Consider the following 22754-nt stretch of genomic DNA (forward strand, 5'->3'; position numbering starts at 1 on the left):
GTTAGCACTCCAAAAACTGCTAAAATAGCCATTTTGGGGCTAAAATCGTCAAAAAAAAAAATTCTAAAATCATCTCCTTCTTTGCATGCACTCACCCTTATAATTATCTTTAAATGACTTGTGCAGCAAGAACTTATAAATAGATCTGAAAAATAATTTTACGTTGAAAATCCCACCAAAAAATGCAAAAAAAATTTAAAAAATTGACAATTTCTCAGTAAATTTGTACATTATTATAGTAACTGCCCACTTTCTGGTTTCTCCTTATTCAGACTCAAGCAAATCAGTCACAGTGAGAGATTAACTAATCTTTGTGTTCTTTTTAATGGTCTAACTATTGCATTCATGAATTTGCTTGCTAATAAAGACTCTCTCAAAGTGCTTCAGACCGAAAACAATGAAGAATAGGTGGAAGTTAGATTTTACATGTGGGTCAAATGTGTGTTACGTTGTGAATTGAGGATTGAGGTTATGGCACAAAAATCACCAAGAGAGATTCCAGACTGTTCTACTGTGTCGAACATCGCACAGATCGCAATTCTGACTTGAAGTGGCAGTATCCTAAAACAGATGATGAAAGGGAGGTCGAGATTGATCAGATTTTGGTGTGTGGAGTGGCCGGGGAATGGAATTTGACCCTGAGAAATAATGTCTTCACCTTGAAAAATCATACAGACATTCATGCGAAATTTTCCAAAGTCATACAAAAATGAGGAATGAAGACAGTTTTGGTCATTTGGTTACATTTTGATTGAGTCCTAGTACCTTAGATAGTGAGGACAACACGAAAGGTGAATGATAACCTGTGAACAAGGTTTTATTCATCAAGAAGTACAGGTATATAGGCTGTAACAAAACGGAAGAGAATTGTTAAAAGCATCCAAAATAATGAACAATGTTAATATGACATTCACCCCAGGTGGAAAATGTTTAGAGTGGGGTTATAGAATGATACGCAAAAGCTCAAGTTTACACATCTCTATTTCTCAGGTGGTAGGGGTGGACACGTTGCTTATGAATAAGCTCTGATGGGTTTTTATCAGGTGCTATATCAGCGGATGAAATTTCCTGGGATTCTTCAGATATGCAAAGTTCTAACGAGGTATCTGGTTGTAGAGGTTCAGCTTCCTGTGAGATAGTACCGTCATTAGTATCTGCCAGTGTATCTTACGGTTTTGGGGCAAGTTGTCGCAGCAACACTGTTTCCTCTCTTCCAGTTTAGAGTCTAACATGGGCATATTGAGGGTTGCATTCCAGCAGCTCGACTTCGTCAACAAATGGCTCGTACTTAGATAACCATAGGTTATGTTTCATCAGGACCAAACCTGGATTTAAAAGCTAACAGGGAAGAGAGGTGCCAGATGTTGATTTACGGTTGAACTTGAATATCCTCACGTGAGGTGTAGCATTAATAGCAGTACACAGTAAGGAACGGATGGAGTTTAAGGCATTGTGTAGAACTGTTTCCCAATGAGAAATTGGCAACTTTTTCGACCTCAATGCTAGTGATATTGTTTTCCATAGGGTCCCGTTCATTTGTTCCACCTGGCCATTTCCCTGTGGTAGTTGTGCGGCTTGTTGCTACTCCCTTCTTATGCAGAAAGTCTGTTAGTTCTGTTAAGAGGAATGATGGACCTCTATCAGAGTGAACGAGAGAAGGCATGCCAAACAGTGAAAATAGTTGACAGAAACAATTTATGATTGTTTGTGAGGTCATATCTCGACAGGGGAAGCGCGAATATTCGTTGATGATTATGAATAGATATTTATTTCGACCGTTAGATAGCAATGGGCCCTTAAAATCAACACTTAAGCGTTTGAATGGTTGAGTCACTTTGATAAGCTTGAAATTGGTGGGATGGAAAAATCTCGGTTTTAATTCTGCACAAACTGCACAGTTCCTAATAGTTTGTCAAATATCATCGATGGAATAAGGAAGATTGCGCAGGCGTACAAAATGAGACATTCGTGTTATACCTGGATGACACAATGAAACGTGTAGGTCTCGAAGGCCTGTTGAGCTAGTTAAGGAGCAAATCGCTCGAGAAAGTGTGTCTGCGGCTGCGTTCTCTTTCCCAGGGCGATAGATTACGTCAAATGTTAGTGCCGATAGTTCTATTCTCCAGCGTTCCACCTTCTCATTTTTTATTTTGCTTGAATGTTTCAGATCATACATAAATGTCACGGAACGTTGGTCTGTAATAAGCTTAAAGGCGAAACCAGTAAAGTAGTGACACCATTTACGCACTGCCTCGATGATGGCATGTGCTTCTTTTTAAACAGAAGAGTAGTGTTGTTCACTGACTGAAAGTGATTGAGAAAAGAAAGTAAGTGGACGCCCATTGTGATTGAGAGTGGCAGCCAGAGCAATGTCAAAGGCATCGGTTTCTACAGTAAGGGGTATGCAGTGATCGATTGTTGTAAGGGAAGCGTGTTCGAGTTCTTCTTTGAGGTTGGAGAAATTGGTTGAGCAGGATTCTGGTTGAGGAAAAACTCTATTTTGTGCTAGACGTCGAATTTTGTCTGAGAAGCGAGGAATCCATTGAGCATAATATGAAAACATACAGATGACCCGCTGCTTTGATTTCTCATCTTGCGGTAGAGGTAGAGGTCTTAAAGCCCGGAAGCATTCAGGGTCTGGCATTACAACTTCCAGTGACACTTCATACCCTAAGAGAGTGATTTTCTCTGTTCGTATAATGCTTTTTTTCTTGTTGAAACTTATTTTGTGTTTCCTGGCAACATCTAAGAAGTGATAAAGATTTTCATTGTGTTCTTTCATAGTACGACCACATATAGTGATGTTATCGACATATGCAAAAGTGTTGGTGATCTTCCCCTGTTTTATTAGGTTGTCTATAGACCGTTAGAAGCATGATACGCCGTTTGTTACACCGAATAGAATACAGCAGAATTGGTATAGGTTCCCACAAGCTTTGAAGGCTGTGAATTTCTTCTCCTCTTCTAGTATCCGTATCTAATGATACGCATTCCGTAAGTCAAGGGTAGTAAAGACGGAATAACGAACAATTTTGTGGACAATTCTTGGTAAAGGGTAAGCATCAAGGTAAGTGAACCGATTGATGGTCTGGCTGTAATCAATGACAAGGCACTTCTTGTGTCGGTCGTTAGTGGTTACTAGTACCTGTGCTCTCCAGGGAGAGCGAGAAGGTTCGATAACACCGTCTTTTAGGAGATTTTGAATTTCAGCTTGAATAAACTGTTGATTGATCGGTGAGTGTCTTCTGGATTTTGTAGCAATGGGCTTGCAAGCAGGTGTTCAAATAATGGTGGGGAAATAAGATGGGATGCCATTACGGCGCATATGGTGAAGGGATCTCTATGACCTCCGAAGGGTATTTCTACTTTGGAATGTAGTTTGAGAATGTCATGTCCAAGTAAGATGTCTGAACAGAGGGAAGAGAGGACTGAAAGTTTAAAACGTGGGTATGTAGATCCTTCATATGATAATTAGTAATACACACGGACAGAAAAAACGCTTTGGATAATCAGATTTCAAGGTAGTTCTACTAAAATAGCCATATTTTTTAAACGAAAGCAATTCAAGTCTTCAAATTACTACTGTTTTGTTCGGAAATGAATATACTTTCAAATGAATTAATAAATATGAATATGCATTATATATTTTAAGAGTTTTAAGCAAATAAAGTGATAAAAATGTGAACGTCATAAAATGGCGTTTTCGGTAAGGTTTTGTAATGACTCTCCCTAATTTCTAAAGGCCCGTACCGTGATCGTATGAAGAATTTTGTCATGAAATTTGGGGAAAAAATCAGAAGAGGTGTTAATCTTAATACTGTCAAGTGTCTGAAATATTTTTGACCATTTCTTTTTTTTTTTTTTTTTTTTTTTTTTTTTGTGTTAAAAATAAGACTTTAATATGACGAGTATTGAACATTTTGAAAAAAAATTTCTTCGGACACCCACTAGTGAGTAAATCAATCTTTTTACTATCTTTATCAATTAAAAGTATTATTGTATGTTGAGTAGGATCGTGGTAATTGATAATAATTTAAAAGGACCTACCCCCCCCCCCCAAAAAAAATGTTTCTAATTCTCGAATTTGGACAAATGAAGTTAATATTAGTCGCAGTAGCAGCAGCATCACAGTGTAAACAAAATGCGTTCTTTAATTTTTATTCAAGAACGAATTAAGAAAAACATAAAAATATCATTATATTATTACGCTTATCGGTCCGTCCGTTATCATGCTGTGCATCCCTGAAAAAGGAAAGTGGAATATTCCAAATAAACCTTTATCACCCTTGAAAAGTTGAAATAATTAAAAAAAATTGGTGTCGCTGTGGAGGGAAAGCTAATAAAAATGATTTGTCTTTCTTGGCTTTTTGGCTAAGATCAAAGTGTAGTATCTGTTCTTCAGGTGCTACATTTCAATTTCTTCTCTCTCAGTGGAAGAGAAATCCTTTATGACTAAGACAATTTTTGCTCCACGTTAAAAAACGACCTTGGTGTCTAAATCTGCCCCATGGGGAGGCATTATGAATAGGTACTATGTTTAATGTAACAAACTTTTAATATTAAAAAAGTAACTGGAAAAAGTTATTTCTGATTTAATTACAAAATGCCCTGGAAATGTCACTTCTGATTAATTATAAAATGCCCTGGAAAATGTCCGTTCTGATTATTTATTTATTTATTTTTTGTTTACTTGCCTCCCCACAAGGGCGGAATTGGACATGAGATCGGTTAAAAATTTAGGGGGATACCAGCTCCTCAAAGGGGGCACTCTGGCCGATAACAAAAATTAAAATTGTATCAGTAATGAAGGATTTCTTCTCCATTAACCAAGACCAAAAAAGAGGGGATTTAAGCGTGGCCTTCGTTATAAAGATGGCCGGCCAGCTGAAAAAATGACGTCATCGCCGAGGTCCCAACAAGCAAGATATGCGGAATTCTTAGACTATCAATAATGAACAGTAATTTTTACAGACAGCGTTATAAAACTTCAAAATTGGATTGAAATAAAGAACACAATGATTTATACTGAAACTCATCTAATATTAATAATAAAAAAATAATAAAACACAAGTTGTTTGTTTAAGTATTATAAGCAATTGAATATTTCGTTGTATTATAGATTTTAAAGATTAGAATGCGTTCTTTAATTACTTATAAATTACATTTTAAAAAAGTGAAGGAACACGATTGATTTGTAGTAAACTTGAAGTTTATTTAATATAATTAAATGAAAATTATGCAAGCAAGATTATGAATATTTGAAGCAGAACACAAGCAAAACATTTGAAATATTAAAATTAAACTATTTTTTTAATCAAATGAACAATATTTTTTAAATCAAAATGAATTTTTTTTAAATCAAAATGAATTTTTTTAAATCAAAATGAATATTTTTTAATCAAAATGAACAATATTTTTTTTAAATCAAAATGAATATTTTTTAATCAAAATGAACAATATTTTTTTTTTTAAATCAAAATCAATATTTTTTAATCAAAATGAACCACAATATTTTTAAATGCAAATGAACCACAATATTTTTTCAAAATCAAAAACAATATTTTTAATAAATTCATGAAATATTGCACAGTAAAAAAATAATTAACCTAAAGAAAAAATCATGTTTCTTATTTAAGATTATTTCACCACATAACAAAAATAACATGCAAAATCATTTTTTTATATCCATATTTTCAGTTTGTTAAAATACGTGGGTGTGTATTACTGTAAACATAGACTCGAAAAAGTTGTCAAAAAACAAATATATAACAAATAAATGTTATCAAAGGCAAGATAAGTTACTTTTCTACCAAACTGGATATATTTTTCGTATTTTTATTCAATGTAACATGTTTATTCAGCTCGAAAACCATACAGTGTTTACCGATGTATTGGAAAATTCAAGATGGCGTCTGACTCCCTTTTTAACACATTCAGTTTGGGAAAAGGTGTTATAAATAAAAAACTGTTAAAAACTCGCTCAATATATGTTACCGTGACATAGCTTGACATATATTCGGCGGGTTTTTAATAGTATTTTTTCTAGTTTTTTATTTATAACACCTTGTTTTTTGAGCTGAATAAATATGTTACATTGAATAAAAACACAAAAAATATATCCAGTTTTGGTAGAAAAGTAACTTATCTTGCCTTTGATAACATTTATTTGTCATATATTTGTTTTTTGACAACTTTTTCGAATCTATGTGTACAGTAATACAAACCCGAAATGAATTGTAAGACCACGAGTGAACGCGGGTTTTTTTAGTTTAGTTTCATATATATATATATATATATATACATATAAATAAGTACTTTTAAATTTTATCTTTCTAGCTTTAAAAAAAGTTTTAAAATTTTATCAGCCGGCATAATTTATTTTTAAGTATTGATAAATTTCAGGAAAATTAATTTTTGCTAGATTTTTAAAACGTGTGTCAACAGCTTAAAAAAATCGTCTCTTCAAAAGAACGTGTTTTAAAGAGTCGATGTTGTCTCGCATTTTCATTAGTTTTGTATGCTGTAAAAAATTTTTTTTAATATTAGCAATTTATTTGAAGCTTCTTCTTTTGAATGGTAAAAAACTTAGGATGATAATATTGAATTAAATTATAGTTACATCGTGTTAAATACAGGGGGGAGCACGTTAAAACTTACTTTGCTGAATGGAGATATCCACGATTTGCTACCGGTGTTTACCGGTGTCAAGCAACTAATGGACTATCCGTGATGACGTCAGCAGATTAAATTATTTTTGCCCACCGGCCATCTTGTCTTTTAAGACGGTCTTGATTTAAGTCACTGGAATGCTGAAACTGATACTACACTCAGAAATTCATGTTGAAGCAATGGTTGCCTAACATCTAACCATATTAATGTTTTTATGTATTACTTTTGAAAAGCTGCTGAAACCGTTTATGGTTTAAACATTACTTTATTTCAAGTATATTTTAAGCAGTGGGTTACGGGATATGAAGTGAGTCCCGGAAATTACTCAAACCATTTACGATTTAAACATTACTTTATTTCATGTATATTTTTAACAGTGGGGTGAGGGATATTAAATCAGTCCCGAAAATGGGTGAAACCGTTAACGCATTATACATTACTTTATTTAATGTATATTTTTAACATTGGGGTGGGAAATATGAAGTCGGTTCCGGAAATAGCTGCAACCATTTACGTTTTGGATATTACTTTATTTAATGTATATTTTTAACAGTAGGATAGGAGATAAGAAGTCGGTCGTGGAAATGGATGAAAAAGTTTACGATTTATACATTACTGCTGAAACAGTTTATGATTAAAATATTACTTTATTTCATGTATATTTTCAACAGTGGGGTAGGGATTATAAGTCAGTTCCAGAAATGGCTGAAATAGTTTACTATTTAGACATTACATTATTTCATGTATATTTTTAGCAGTGGGTTTAGGATATAAAGTCGGTCCATAAATGGCTGAAACAGTTTACTATTTAGACATTACATTATTTAATGCATATTTTCAAGTGGGGTGGCGGACATGGAGTCAGTCCCGGGATTGAATGAGATGTGCAAATATGTACTATCAGAAAGCGTCACCCAGTATTGAATGAGATAGGTGGAAAACATATAGTAGCAAAATACCCAGCATCACCCGGGATCGAATGAGATAGGTGAACGATATATATTAGCAAAATATGCGGCGTCACCTGGGATTGGATAAGATAGGTGAAACATATATACTATGAGAATACCCAGAATTGATTGATTTGTTTGTAATGAAATAATCAGCTCAGGCAATATATCAGTTATTATTTAAGTAAGGGGGAGCAACATAGTTGGTTAAAGTTATGAAAATTATTGTCGAAATTAGTAACATATCCAAGAATTATGAAAAATGATTAAATGTCAGTTACTTGGTTGGTGTGTTTGTAATGATATAATAAGCCCAGACAATATATCAAATATATTATATAAGTAGGAGGGAAAGGCATAATGTGAGTTTTTAATTATAAAATTGTCAAAATTAGTAACATATCCAGGATTATGAACAAAGATTAAATGTGAGTTAATCGATTGGGTGTTTATAATAAAATAATCAGCACAGGAAATATATCAAAGTAATTATGTTAGTAAGAGAAGGCGATAAGGATGGTTTAAATTATGAAAAATAATTGTCGAAATTAGTAACATATCCAAGAATTATGAAAATTGATATGTTATTTAATTCATTAGTCTGTATGAAATGAAATAATCAGACCAGACAATATATCAAAGTTATTATTTTAGTAAGCAGGGCGATGATGTGGGTTAAAATGATGAAAAATGATTGTCGACATGAGTAACATATCCAAGAATTATGAAAAATGACGAAATGGCAGTTAATTGATTAGTGTGTTTGAAATGAAATAATCATTCCAGACAATATATCAAAGTAATTTTTTAGTAAGAGAGGGCGACGAGGATTGTTTAAATTATAAAAAAATTATTGTCGAAATTAGTAACATATCCAAGAATTACGAAAAATGACGAAATGTGATTTAATTGATTGGTATGTTTATAATAAAATAATCAGCCTAGACAATATATCAAAGTTATTATATAAGTAATGGGGAAGGAGATACGGAGGTCTTAAATTATGAAAAATTGTCAGAATTAGTAACATATCCAAGAATTACGAAAAAATGATGAAATATTAGTTAATTGATTGGTGTGTTTGTAAGGAAATAATCAGCCTCGACAATATATCAAAGTTATTATTTAGTAAAGAGGGAAGGGCGAAAATGATTGTTAAAATTATGAAAAATGATAATCGAAATAAGTAACATATCCAAGAATTATGAAAAATGATAATCGAAATAAGTAACATTATGAAAAATGATTAAATGTGATTTCATGCATTAGTGTGTTTGTAATAAAATAATAAGGCGACACAATATTTCAAAGTTATTATTTTATTACGGAGGGGCCGGTAATGTGGGTATAAATTATGAAAATTTATTATCGAAATTAATAACATACCCAAGAATTATGAAAAAAGATGAAATAATCAGTCCAGCAAATGCATCAAAGTTATTATTTTAGTACAATGTTGGTTTAAATTATAAAAAAATATTATTGAAATTAGTAATATATCCAAGAATTATGAAAAATGATGAAATGTGAGTTGATTGATGTGTGTGTGTAATGAAATAATCAGCCTAGACAATATATCAAAGTTATTATTTTAGTAAGGTGTGCGATATGGTGAGTTTAAATGATGAAAAATTATTGTCAAAATTAGTACCATATCCAAGAATTATTAAAAATGATGAAATGTAAGTTATTTGATAGTTGTGTTTTTTTATAAAATAATCAGCCGATACAATATATCAAATTTAATATTTTAGTAAAGGGTGGGGGCGATAATGTGGGTTGAAATTATGAACAATTATTGTCGAACATAGTAACATATTCAATAATTATGAACAATGATAAAATGTGAGTTAATTGACCGGTGTGTTTGTAATGAAATAATCAGCCCATGAAATATATCAAAGTTATTATGTTAGTAAGGGGTCAGTACAGTTTTAATAAAAAAAAACTAGAATAATATGATTTTGCCTTCATTCATGCTGAACAGAACACTCACAGCATGCCCAGCAACAATATATTACATATGAAAAATGCTGCTGTGGAATTTCCACAGGTCCCCCTAGTGAATATAAATATAGTAACTTATCTTGCTTTTGATAACATTTGTTATATATTTGTTTTTTGACAACTTTTTCGAATCTGTGTGTATAGTAATACAAACCCTAAGAATCTATATCAATATTCTTGAAATTTTAAAAGCAGTTAGAAAACACATCAAACTACAATTAAGAAGCTTTTTATTTTTTTTATTTTTTTTTTCTACTTATTAAGCGGAAGGTATTTTTTACAACCTGCTCCAGTGTAGTTAGTATAAACGGCCTATGGAATAAATACCTTCAACCTCGAAAATAGAAATCAACAAATTTATGGAATTTTCTTCGAAATTTCATAATTAAATTAAAACTAAATATAACTTTTGCTGAATTATTTACCTATCGAATACACACACACACACATACATATATATATATATATATATATATATACTTTCTGTAAGATAATTATTTGAAATTGAAACGGCATTTTGCAGTTAAGACAACAAAACAAAAATGAAGTAACGGTTCATATTACAATCCACTGAGGTACGAAAAAGTTGTCAAAAACAAATTTTATCAAAGGCAAGATAAGTTACTTTTCTATCTAACCGGATACTTTTTATTTTTTATTTATTTATTTTTTTTAATGTAAAATGTTTATTCGGTTCTACAAGTACTTTAACGGTGAATGCTCTGACGAACTGCAAGCACTTGTGCCCCCTCGACGTAAATGCCTCCCCCGACAAGCAGCTAAATCCCACCCCTTCACAGTAGAGATCTCTAGATGTAAGAAAGCCTTCTACAGTAGTTTTTTCCCCAGGATAGCTAGACTTTGCAATTCCCTTCCGGGTCCCTGCTTCCCCAACTGTACTGCAGAAGTTCAAGTGCAAAATGAACTGACATCTTGCTGCCCAACTCCCTACTCAGTACCTCTGATGCCTATGTCCCTGATAGTAGCCCCCTACAACAAATGTGCCTTGTTTGGGGTGAAAATATAATTTAAAAAAAAAATAAAAGTAGTGTTGAGCGAGCGTTACCGAAGAACAAGAAAAGTGTCCACAATGTCTCTTTACATTTTTCAAGTCTCAAAGATTACAAAATAAGAAATGAAACAAAATGGTGAATGAAACCCACCCAATAAATGTTACCGTGACATTTATTGGGTGGATTTCATTCACCATTTTGTTTCATTTCTTACTTTGAAGTGATTATCAAGACTTGAAAAATGTAAATAGAAATTGCGGCCATGTTTTCTTTTCGGGTAGCACTGTGTATTACCTACTTTTCAAATCGAATAAATATTTTACATTAAATAAAAACAGTAAAAACTTATTCAGTTAGGTAGAAAAGTAACTGATCTTGCTTAATGCTTTGCATAACATTTATTTGTTATATATATATATATACACACACACACTTTTTTTTTTTTTTTTTTTTTTTTTGACATAAGTTTGCATATTTAATAGTAATGTGATATTCCAAATTTAATCCATAACCTTTTCAAAAGCCAATAATTATGAACCACTACCAGTAAATATGAGTGATGGATGAATGCTCTCTTTGAAAAAAAGCTCTCTTAACCTCACCTCTAACCCCAGTTATGAATGGTAAGTCTCCTCCTAAAACGGTTTTTAACCCTAACAATAACACTAAGTTCGAGTGGCAAGCCCCCCTCCCCAACAAAATACCTCTGTAAGCCACATACAAGCATCTAAAACAAACAAACGATAAATAGATCCTTCCTTAAAGAAAAATGCACATGATTTATCTCCCATAAAAATTAACTGTCCTAAACTGCTAGAATGGCCTGGAAATGATGAATTATTTTACATTAAATTTTTGTGAAACTAACCGAACCCCCCCTCTAATATTGTTTTTGTTGGTTTTGTTTCTGTCAAGTCTTCAGTATGTTCACACATAATTTTCCTTAGCCCTACAATTAATTCAAAGTCCGAATGGCAACCCTCCCCATATTCTCATTGCATAGAAACCCTCTTAAAACCACACATAATTGTCTTAACAAAACAAAAAGCATACAGGATTTATCTCCCATAGAAAAAAAAAACAATTAACTACCCTAAAACACTAGAATGACCTGTAATGGGGGATTATTTTGCATTAAATTCTAAAATAATTTGTTTATCTTTCATTAAAGTTTTTCATGGCATTTCATATATAATTGCCTAAAAAGGTAGAATCACATTTTGGAGGGGGGGGGGGGGTCAGAGGGAGGGGGTGTTAAACAGAAGGTGTTAATCTACAATAATACCAAAGAAATATTGCAATATATTCATTTTTAAATGGTCCTATGTTTAGATTCAAGTTTTTTATACATAAAGCACATTACAATTCAACTTTGAGTTCTCCAACTTCTTTTCTGTTTATGGATACATGGCATTTTTAAGGAATTGCTGCATATTTATGCACATTTACTGCAGATTATTTGGAAACCATGAACTTTTGGAGATTTTCAGTTGCATATTCTGATTCCTTGTACAAAAATACACTTATATGGTAAATTTCATTACTTAATCTTGTGTTTTAACAAAGGTATGACATTTTTACTGAAAAAGTAGTGTAAAAAATGTGACAAAAGTCATATGGTCTTAAAGAGGGAAAAATATCCAAATGTTTGAGGCACAAAAATAGTCATAACTTCCTTAATTTTAATCAGATTTTAAAAATTTAAAAAGATTCTTTCTTAGCTCATCAAACTCTTTCTATGCATACCAATATTGAAATATTTTAAGCTATTTCAATTTTTTTCATGTATATTGCTATGATAATGTCACATAGTAGTGACCTAAAGTGTTGCTTGACAAGTCTGTGGACACCATTGATATCTTCCTGCATGAAGTTTGCTTTGGCCAGCCATTTTTATGGATAATGCTTGATGATATATAGCTTTCTGAGCTACCAGTATCCACAAGGGCTTCTAGGATTATCCCATTCACGGAAAGTTTGATTATAGCTTTCAATGGGCAATCTGGTGATGCAACAGTTACTATGGATGCGATTGATGGTTCGTAGGCAGAGGTTACTTTTCTAGGGACGCGGCTTGATCAGCAGATTAACTGCCACAACTATTACAAACTGCATTACGAGCAGGACACTTAATGCGTGGATGTCGTCGATTACCACAGAAGAAGCACTTCTCTCAAGTCACAGCAGAGAGGTTTTCTGAAGTAACAGGAACCGCTAGACACTGAAGGTTCGGCGGTGGCGCCACACGATGTGAGGTTGATATAAGATTCGGCTTGTCTCTGGGCTGTTTCCAATCGAATGAGCTAAGTCGGAGGCATCTTTTAATGTGAGTGTTATCTCTAAGAGTCTTTGCCGGATTGCCTGAGAACGAATACCTGTTATGAGGGCGTCACGAACTGCTTGATCACAGTGTTCTTCTGCAGTTACTGCCTCGAAGCGACAATCGGCGGTTAGGGAGTCCAGTTTCTGCAAGAAGTCACCAATAGTTTCACCCAGTTCCAGTTTAGTAGTTGCCAGAAGATGCCTAGAATGTACGATATTTGAGGGTTTTATAAAAAGAGATTGGAGTTTTGAGATGGCAGCTTCATAAGAGTCACAATTTGCTATTAGTTTGTGTACTGGGTGGGAAATATAGTTAATAAGGACATTCAGTTTGTCAGTGGGTTGGCAGCCAATGTGTCCAATGGTCTGAAGAATCAGGCGCTGAAGGGCTACCATCGAAACACTGTGGCTTCAAGAACTGGTCCATTTTTAGTCAGATTTGATGAATAAATTAAAGGAAAGAGAATTGTTAAAAGCATGCAAAACAATGAACGATGTTAATAATATGACACCTTACTTATTAATCTTGCAAACCTTTCAAGCTCTCAAGTACTTCTGTGCATTTCTACAGTTTTTATCAGCAGGTAATGAAACTAGAACGTGGCAGAATTTGCTTTGAATACACTGCATCCATCTTCATTTAAATCTGGTGTAAGGTGCTCTTGCCAACTGAGCTACTGATGTCACCACCAGGTTGGATTTGAACCAAAAACTGTCCCTTAATTCACCTTAAAATATCTGAAAACAGTGTATGATTTTTTTTACCATTTCTAATTAAGTTAAGACTGGTCAGGAAAGATTTGCAAACTTTTTTATTTTCAGAAATTTAACCATACTTGGATTTTCATAGTTTTCTTCATGTTTGTATTTTTGCAGATTTCCAATGATTAATTCTTTCTTGTCTCGTGCTTTCAGTTATCTTAGTTTGGTTTCTGTGACTAATCTAATCTACTGTGGTCTGTTGAAAACAAGCATAAATGTTGAGGGTGATTGAAGTGATGGAGGGGGATTAATCGGAGGGTTTCTTTGTATGCTAAAAACAAATTTGAGCTAAAATACTCTGAACCCCTCCCTCAAAATTCCATTTTTCAACTAAATATTCCACAAGTAATATCCATGAACACAATTTCAATAAGAAGAGAATAGATCAATTCCAAGCACATACAATATCATTTATCTACAAAAATATTTCCTCATTTTACCCCAAAATCCCAATTTTATCAGTTTTTTGATTTACTGACCACAAAAAATTCACTTTTTTCAAAAATTCCTTTTGAATCTTACTCAGGGCACTTATTGATATAAAAAATGAAACTACACTCATGAATTTGAAAATAGGCCCTATTTTCGACCTCATACAACCTACCCCTAGAATATGGTGCATATTTGAGTAATATATTTTAACCTTTATTCAGTAGCTTTACATTATTCTTTTTTCATTATACTTCAAGACAAAGGTAAAGGTTGGAGGTGGCTGGGTCAGTTAAATATGTGATTTTTACTTTTGGAAGAAAAAAAATTAAGTGAAAATAAAATAGCCTAAAATATTGTTTTTATTTTTTTATTAAATGAAAGACTTATATTTACGATGAATGTATCTTATGATTGGCTTGAATATTTCCTACATTAAGAACTTATTAAATATTTCATGTACACAAGAATAATTTTCAGTTTAAACAACAGTACTTAAAATATTGATAATTGTTTTAATCAAATTATTTCATATAATGTGTGTAAAAAAAAAACACAAGGTTGCCGCTATACCACACCCTGGGCCATGGTGGTTTATTTATAGTAGTTCTGAGCAAGATCACACAAGATGATTAACCAGTCATGATTTCACCATCAAAGGCTGACCACCTGATAAACTTAAGAGCTCAGCCAACTCCTCTTGATATTTTTGCTTTGCTGCCCATCGATAAACTTGTGCTACCAAGACAGAGATAGGAAGAATTACATCGCAAATTAATTCCTTGGGAGATTTCAATGTAAATCAATAGGCCCATCTACCAATCTATCATCTGATCAATCCTCTAGGGCTGCGAGATATGACAATTTGCTTTGAGGATTCCAAAAAAAATTTTTTCGGGGTATCATCTTCTGATTGGGTCTAATCAAACCTTAAGAGTTGCATCACTGATTCCATGGAACAGACCTAGACATCTGATTTACAAAACCGAACCAAGAGTGTACAATCGTAAAATTTGTTGACCTTGGGAAGTTCAAAATTGTTGCATGCATCTTAGCCGATAAAACTATCCTCTTGGATGTTATAGTAAGGCCTGCTAACTCAACAATATCCTTATAAATCTGGAACTTGGGCTCGTTCATAACACCATTTTCAACACATTTCGTACTGGTTGTCAAATAATGGCATGTTGTATAACTTGTAAATACAGTTTATCTAAATAACGACATGTTGCATACAGGGGTAAATAAAAGCAGGTTACATACTGACTTAAACAAAGACGTTACATGCTGGCTATATCAATGCATTGTGTGTGTAGGTTGTGTGTTTAAACATATACAATGAACAGTGCTTTTAACACATAGAATAACATTACATAGCCTGTTCTTTTAACCAGTTATTCCAATCCACAAAACTTCTCTTGGCAACAAAGAGATATATAAACAGGTATTGTATATTGCAAGTCAATGCATGTATATATGTATAATTAATAAGCAACAGTAAACCTTCAACATTAAAAGGACAGGGTACACTTCTTTAAGGAAACAATAAACAGGCATATCTTTTGTTACAATTTAAACGTAACTATATTTTCCAGTAATAACACATATTTATGTCAAGTCAAGCTGCAAGCCACCAAGTAACTCTTTGAGAACCTAAATTTTACACGCAGGTGTTAATTGATTACATGATTGGAACGCCTGTCACTTACTCCCGACTCTGTCTTTCCTCAATTCTTGTTACCCATATAACTCTGTTTCTTTGTTTTCTAAAATTTGGATTTCTTTCGATACTAGACAATTGTATTATTCTTTAACGTCTAAATCAGGCCTTGTTTGTCATTGTTTATTTGTTTCAGACATTCCTTATTGTTTCAAATATTTAATTTGTATTTATTCAAATTCTTTATTGTGTAAGTTGCATATTTACCTAGTTAATCCTACTCGCTTTCTACCATAGGGTCTCATTATATGACACAAAAATGACACATGAAAAAAATGTTCCTCAATTAAATAGTTAGACAACAGTGCATCATCAAAAATCTTCACTTTGCATGGATCTCCTTCAGTGATAGCATTATATCAGCTAGTGTAGGCATCTCTAGCAGCAATAAACCCCAGAGTTATTTGCAAATACATATATCTGCTCCATTCTGTAATGAAAGTAATCAGTGGCTGCCTTTGTCAAGAGCAACAGAATGGAACCCATCTATAGCACACATATGCCCGACTTTTTAATGTCATCTGGTACTTGAGAGGCCAAATTTAAAGGTGATGTAGTTGGGTGTGTTTCTCACAAACACTGCATTAAGTTTCCAAAAGTGTAGTGTGCACTGAGGAGTGTCATTGGATTTTAGAAACAGTAACCATTGGATTACAAGTCATTGGTGTACTAATTGGAACAAGAGCGATGATATTTTGCTCACTATCAATATCTAAACTTGATTTAATTTGAGTCTTCCAATAATGAGGAACAGAAATTGGACAATGTCTTGCTGTTGAAACAAGTTTTCTGTAAATGAATCTTGGCTGGGGGACTTGACAAAACTGCGAATGGTGCTGCCCCGTTAAATACTGTATTAGTAAACTTCTCTTGAATAAACTATTCAAGTTTGAGTACGTTTTCCTCGGTTGCAAAGTATGGCAGTTTATTAGGTGTCATAGGTGTTACAGAGTGAGATGGATTTTCTGATGGATCATGTACAAATTTAGCTACGTCAATAGTGTCTAGAAACTTTAGATGAGAGCATATGGTGCAGATAGTGATGAAAGAATATTTACATCAACACAACCTGTCAACCTTCGCATGAATGTATATTGGTTGAAAAGTAACATTTTCAATCTTGAATTTAAGCCATTCCAAGCACAAAATTATATAGCTTCCAGCCATTTACACTGACCTGTTACAAGTCGCAGTTGATTTGAATGTATTCCCATCTGTTGCAGGTATTTCGGACGAGCAAAACAAATGTTAGCACCACTGTCTGGAAATATGTCAATGGTTACAACAGACACATTAGAGATGTAAGGCAACATATTGGCTTTAATATGCTGCACTGTATCAGAAGATGTAAATGTGCAGAATCATACTGAACATGTGCAATCAAACTACCTGTTTTTGGTTGTGTGTTAACAATGGCATTTGTTTCAAATGGTCTGAGGCAAAATGATTTGTTCTCTTGCATTTGGAACACTATTTATCTCCAGCAGGACAAAGCATGATCAGCTGTGCTACCACATCCTGTTTGTAGTACCATATTCAAGTATGAGATACAAGAGAAAAGGAAATAGAGTTGATTGATCTATTAAGGCTAATCAGTCAAACCTGAAATAAATGAAAAAGTAAATAGCAAAGTCTCAGAAATTGTTCACACATTGTTCAACATCCCCACAAGAACTGTTGAAGGCACACAAGGACGTACTTAGCAGTCTTAATTTGACAATCGATTTCCATCGCACCCTGATTGGATTGAAGAATGGCGGACTCAAAACACATGAATGAGTCCACATCTTTTAAAATAGTGCCATTCAGAGATAACAGTCTCCATCATCTTATCTCCATCGTCTTTCAGGACGCTTCATCAACGAATCCACGCAACTTCTCCAGTTCTCACGATCTCACATGACAGTTTGCAGGTCCCAAAACCTTTCCAATCATGTGTCCTGTAGTAGGTTGTCAATGTAAGTCATTCTTCTTCTACCACAATTTGGGTGTCCATCTGTTGGTAACCAGAGAACTAGCTTGCTGGCTTCCTCTTTGCTGTGTCTCCTGCTGTATCTCCTGCAGTGAACTAACTTCTCTGTTGTACTTTCAGTGATACTGGTAGCAGGTCACCATAAAGCTATTGGTTTGCTGCGTGGCTCCTCCATGATATGTTGAGGGCCATCTTGAGCATCCGTATGTAACAGCCATTCAGTCTCTTCTCAAACATATTTGTGAGAGTCCATGCCTTAGCACCATAGAGAAGGACTGTTTCTACTGTGGCAACAAAGAGGCTTACTTTCAGCTTTCTCAACTCGTGACATGCATTCCATGCCAGTGTTTTTCTCACTTCAAAATCTTTTTCAGTGCTCTCTGACCATGCTCCAAGGTACTTGAAATTTTCGGCAACCTTGAGCAAAGTCACATCAAATGCTTTCACTGCAATTGGGTCAACATGATTGGAGGCTTGTATCTTGGCATTGCAGTACAAACCCACCAATCATGCTTTTTTCCAGTTGGCTTAGAACTTCTTGGGCTTGACCATTATTTCCTAAGTTAGTAATGCTAGGTCATCAACGAAATCAAGATCAGTAACAACAATTGGTTGGATACGCTTGCTCCTGCATCTGTGCAGACAAAAACCAAGCTCCTCTTCTATTCCATTGAGTGTCTTTCTCCAAACCTCTTGAAAGACCAATAAGCAGAAAACCTTAGTCTTTGAAGTGTTGATGCACATGCTCATGCAAAGCACAGTTCATCCAGCACTTTGTCTGTGGTTGACCTGAACTATACGATGTCCAACACTTCCATCTCAACTGTTATCCTCTGATTGCCTGACGGGTGGGAGTGGTCAAGAATCCAGTTGAAGAATTTGAGATAGCAAACACCCCTGTCTTCATCTCTAAAGTATCTTGTTCATCACTGTACGCTTATACTTGAACTTGTGTCAATCTGTATTAGCTTTGGATGAGGCAAAGAAGCTTCATAATACCATCTGCCTGCATGCTGTGCAAGAGTGGAGTCTCAATGAAAGCAGCCACAATATTGACTAAATGCTGTACTATAAGCTGCTAATGGTCCCAGCACTGACTACGGTAGGGACCCCAATTTTCCGTTTCAAATTTTCCTTGATTCCGTTTCCACTTTTAGTTAATTCCATTTTTTTCCGTTTTCACATTTGCAAAATTTAATTTTCCTTAGTTTTTATGTTTACTGAATTTTTAATAATTTTGAGAGAAACTTGAGATAAATTAAAACTTATAAAACAATTCAAACTTTTATTCTATTTGGAGAAATACATGTTTTTACATGTTGGAATTTTTATCATCACAAGAAGTATTTACAACAAATAATTTAAGTACATTAAAACTACAACTTTTTGCAAAACAGTATTTTAACAATAATTCAAATACTTTAACAAAATTTAAACATTAATTCAAACATTAAAAAAAATATCACAAATTGAAAAACAGCTCAAAATTTGAAATTTAATATTTTTCATATTATAAAATTAGAAATCAGTAAATATTTTTTTTAAGTCTCCATTGAAGTACAGCATGGTCAATTGCTTGGTATTCGCAGGAGTTAGATTTTCACGTTTTTTTATTCATTAAATGTTTATATTGAGAAAATGAACGTTCAACATCCATACTAGTAATAGATATCTATATGACTTTATCAGCAATCTGTTTTAGAAGAGGAAATCTGCTCTTAGCTGCATTCCAAAATGCTGGTATATTAAAAGGATTTGATAAGTTTTCTTTGCAGTTTACATAAATTTGGAATTCTTCTACAAGTTCAGTGGAAGGATTTTGAAAGTCTTTAATAGCTGCAAATGTATCCATATTGTGATTTATACAGGGTAGTTGTCTTGGATCAAATATATGAGCCGCATTGTAAAAATTATACACAGGGTGGGCTTCAAGATATTTATTCAATTTAGTAAAAGATAGGCTAAACAATTCTTGGAAGTTTGAGATAACTCCCTTTCTGCAGTTTTTAGTTCAGACAGAAGACGGTCAGTTTCAAGGCCAAATGTTTATTTTGATATACCAGCATGTAAATACTGCTTCACATCTTTCATCATATAAACAAAACAAGCAAGTGGAGATTTAGTTTCTTCTAAGCTTGTAAAAGCTTTTATTAAACGTGTGCAGTTCTCTGTAATAAAATACAGATTGAGGCATGATGTAGTCGATCATCATCTACTAATTCAAGAATTCTCTCTACTGCAAGGCCATGACTCTTTTCTTGCTTAAAGAATCCTTCATAAAATTGTATGAAAGATGAGTGATATCTGGCAGCATTAAACCAGGAATTCCATCTGGTTGCCACGGGGACATGGGGTAGTTTCACTTGTTTTTTTAGGTAAATAATTTTCAAACCATTTCAAATATCGTTTCTTTTTTTTTTTTTTTTTTTTTTTTTTTTTTTTTTTTTCAACTCGGCTTTCTAAAAAAGGCTGATTTGATGAAAATAGTGAGCTGGGTAACATCATCAAATGCTGGCCAATTTGAGAATACTTCACCAACTAGATTTAAAATGTCTGCCAAACACAACACATGGTAGCTGTTGTTAAAGATATGTATTAAGACTTCTCTATGAGCTTTTTTGCAATAGGCTGTCGAATCTGTTACAAACGCAAGGATCTTTTCAAATTCTATGTCAAAATAAGTTATAGCTCGGACACATGCTTGACTTTCTGTTTGATGATTGCATTCTGACAGGGTAAGAACATCAATAAGAAATGACTCACCACAAATGTTTGCAACACTATTTAAAATGCTGTTGTCATGACAGTCTGTTGTTTCATCCGTTATGATAGTAATCCATTCATTCGTAAGCTTGGCTTTTAAAGCAGCAAAATGACAAGCAAATAATTTTGGAAGATGAAGCTCACTAATACAATTAACATTTGGAATAGAGCCACCTTCCTTACAGCATTTTAGTAAAAATGGTCTCATTTTATCAATTTTATGAAGGGGAATGTCCGATAAAGTGCACATTTTTAAAAAATCAAGAATAAATTCATCTCGTTTGTTATTACTTTTGAACATTGATGTAATTGTCTTCTGTTTCACTTGAGATGACTCAGTTGAAGATTTTTTTCTAATATGAACTTTTAATTTAATGTGGTCTTTGATTGTATCAATCCTAAAAATATCGACACTGTAGACAAAATTTGCAGAATAGCATATTGTCTTCTGCATAAAAGTCGTCAGGAAATTGTTCAACTCTAGCTTTTGCACAAATTTTAGATCATTCTTTTTCTTTTTGGAGGAGCAGATGAAATTTTAAAACTGGTTTCATCCATTTTGATGAAAAAAATCAGAGAGAATTGCAATGTGCCAGTGTAGATTTTAAAATGTAGTCCAATGTTTGAAGAAGAAAACTTTCTATATTTCTAAACTGTAATAGCGAAATGTACTATTTCATAAAATAAGTTAGACAATAAAACCATATAAATAAATGAATAAAAATGTATTGATTGCTTTGATGTTGCTCTTTTTCCTTTCATTCTTTTTTAAGAAAAAAGTATTGTTTATAAACTCTACTTACACTTAATCAGGGAAACAGAGATATAATATATTAGGGAGGGGAATACTAGGAGTCTCCAATTTTTCAGCTAGTGTATACCTTTCGAAATTTATAACTATGTGAAAAATGTATTTAGAGTCTTAATTTGTTTTTTTTTTTTAATAAACCTAGCAATGATGAAAGTATTTACAAAAAAGTTTTTAAAAAAAAAATGGACTTTATTTTGTTTAATGAAGGCTGTTTATTAAAAAAAAATCGAACTTTTAAATTTTAGTCAAATTTTTTTTTAATCTAATAAAAATATAAAAAGTAATTTATCTGACAAAAATAAATCACCAATAAGTGCTTCAAAGAGTCCTCTACGAGAATTCAACTGAATAAATAATCCAGAGTTCATAAATTTGGAATTTAAACCAATATTTTCAAAGCCCAGTTTAAAAAATGCGCTAAAAATTTAAACAAATCAGTTTGTTTTTTTTACTGAATACTAACTTGCAGGAGAAGAATAGAATAATTTTTTTCCATTAAGAGCCCCCTTAGAAGAAGAAGAAAAAAAAAAAACGGGACTCCTAACTTTCAATTTATGACACTCCCTTACTTCAACCCATTATTCTATTACTCTGCTATTACTCACTTTCACTTCTTTTAACAGCTACTAGTGACACGGAAAACATGGCCTCTTCCTTCTAAATGTTTTTCCTCTTTTTTAAGTTAAAACTATTGCCTTAAACTCCACTTCCACTTAATCAGTGAGATTATAAACAGTGTATTTGGAAGGGGAGGAATATTGTCTTTGATCTGCTTTGCTATACTTTCATAACGTTTTTTTTTTTTTTTTTTTTTTTTAATATTTCAAAATAAGATGATGAATACATCTAAGGTTTTTTTTATGAATGGAGACACTGATTTTAAAATGTTTTTTAGGTTTCAAAAAAAATAGAAGTATTTATAAAGAATAAAATTGAAGAAAAAAAAACAGGATCGTTGTTTTATTAATTATAATATTTATACACCGCAAGTATTTAAGTATATTATTGAAAAAAAAAAAAAAAGAAAGAAAAAAAAGAAAATGATTAATTTAAGATGGAAAATGATTTCACTAAAAAAAAACACAATTCCCTTTCAAATCTACAATTCTGTGATTCCGTCCGCGATTCCATGATCGCGGAAAATTGGGGTCCCTACTAAGGGTGTGACAAAGATTGAAAATTTCGTCATTAGGCCTTTCCTTGACTGAAAGTCTTGCGTGAGTGTGTACAGAAATTTCAAACTTTCTGGAACATTTTCAGAAAAACTGAGGATCATACCTCTCCATTTTGAGCAATTTCTAGTCTCTCTTTTTGTGGAAGAGTAGGAGGATTACTT

General features: G+C 33.1%; 1 protein-coding gene and 1 pseudogene across 6 annotated transcripts in view; both read left to right on the forward strand.

Annotated features, from left to right (window-relative positions):
- The window catches only part of LOC145254069 (uncharacterized), a 171876-nt gene that overhangs the window by 112165 nt on the left and 36957 nt on the right, over positions 1-22754 (forward strand). The window lies entirely within an intron of this gene.
- Positions 4351-4520, forward strand: LOC145284421 (U2 spliceosomal RNA; annotated as a pseudogene).

This window comes from Euprymna scolopes, chromosome 1, assembly GCF_053919585.1.
Source record: "Euprymna scolopes isolate OS-2025 chromosome 1, ASM5391958v1, whole genome shotgun sequence".
Classification (NCBI taxonomy): domain Eukaryota; kingdom Metazoa; phylum Mollusca; class Cephalopoda; order Sepiida; family Sepiolidae; genus Euprymna; species Euprymna scolopes.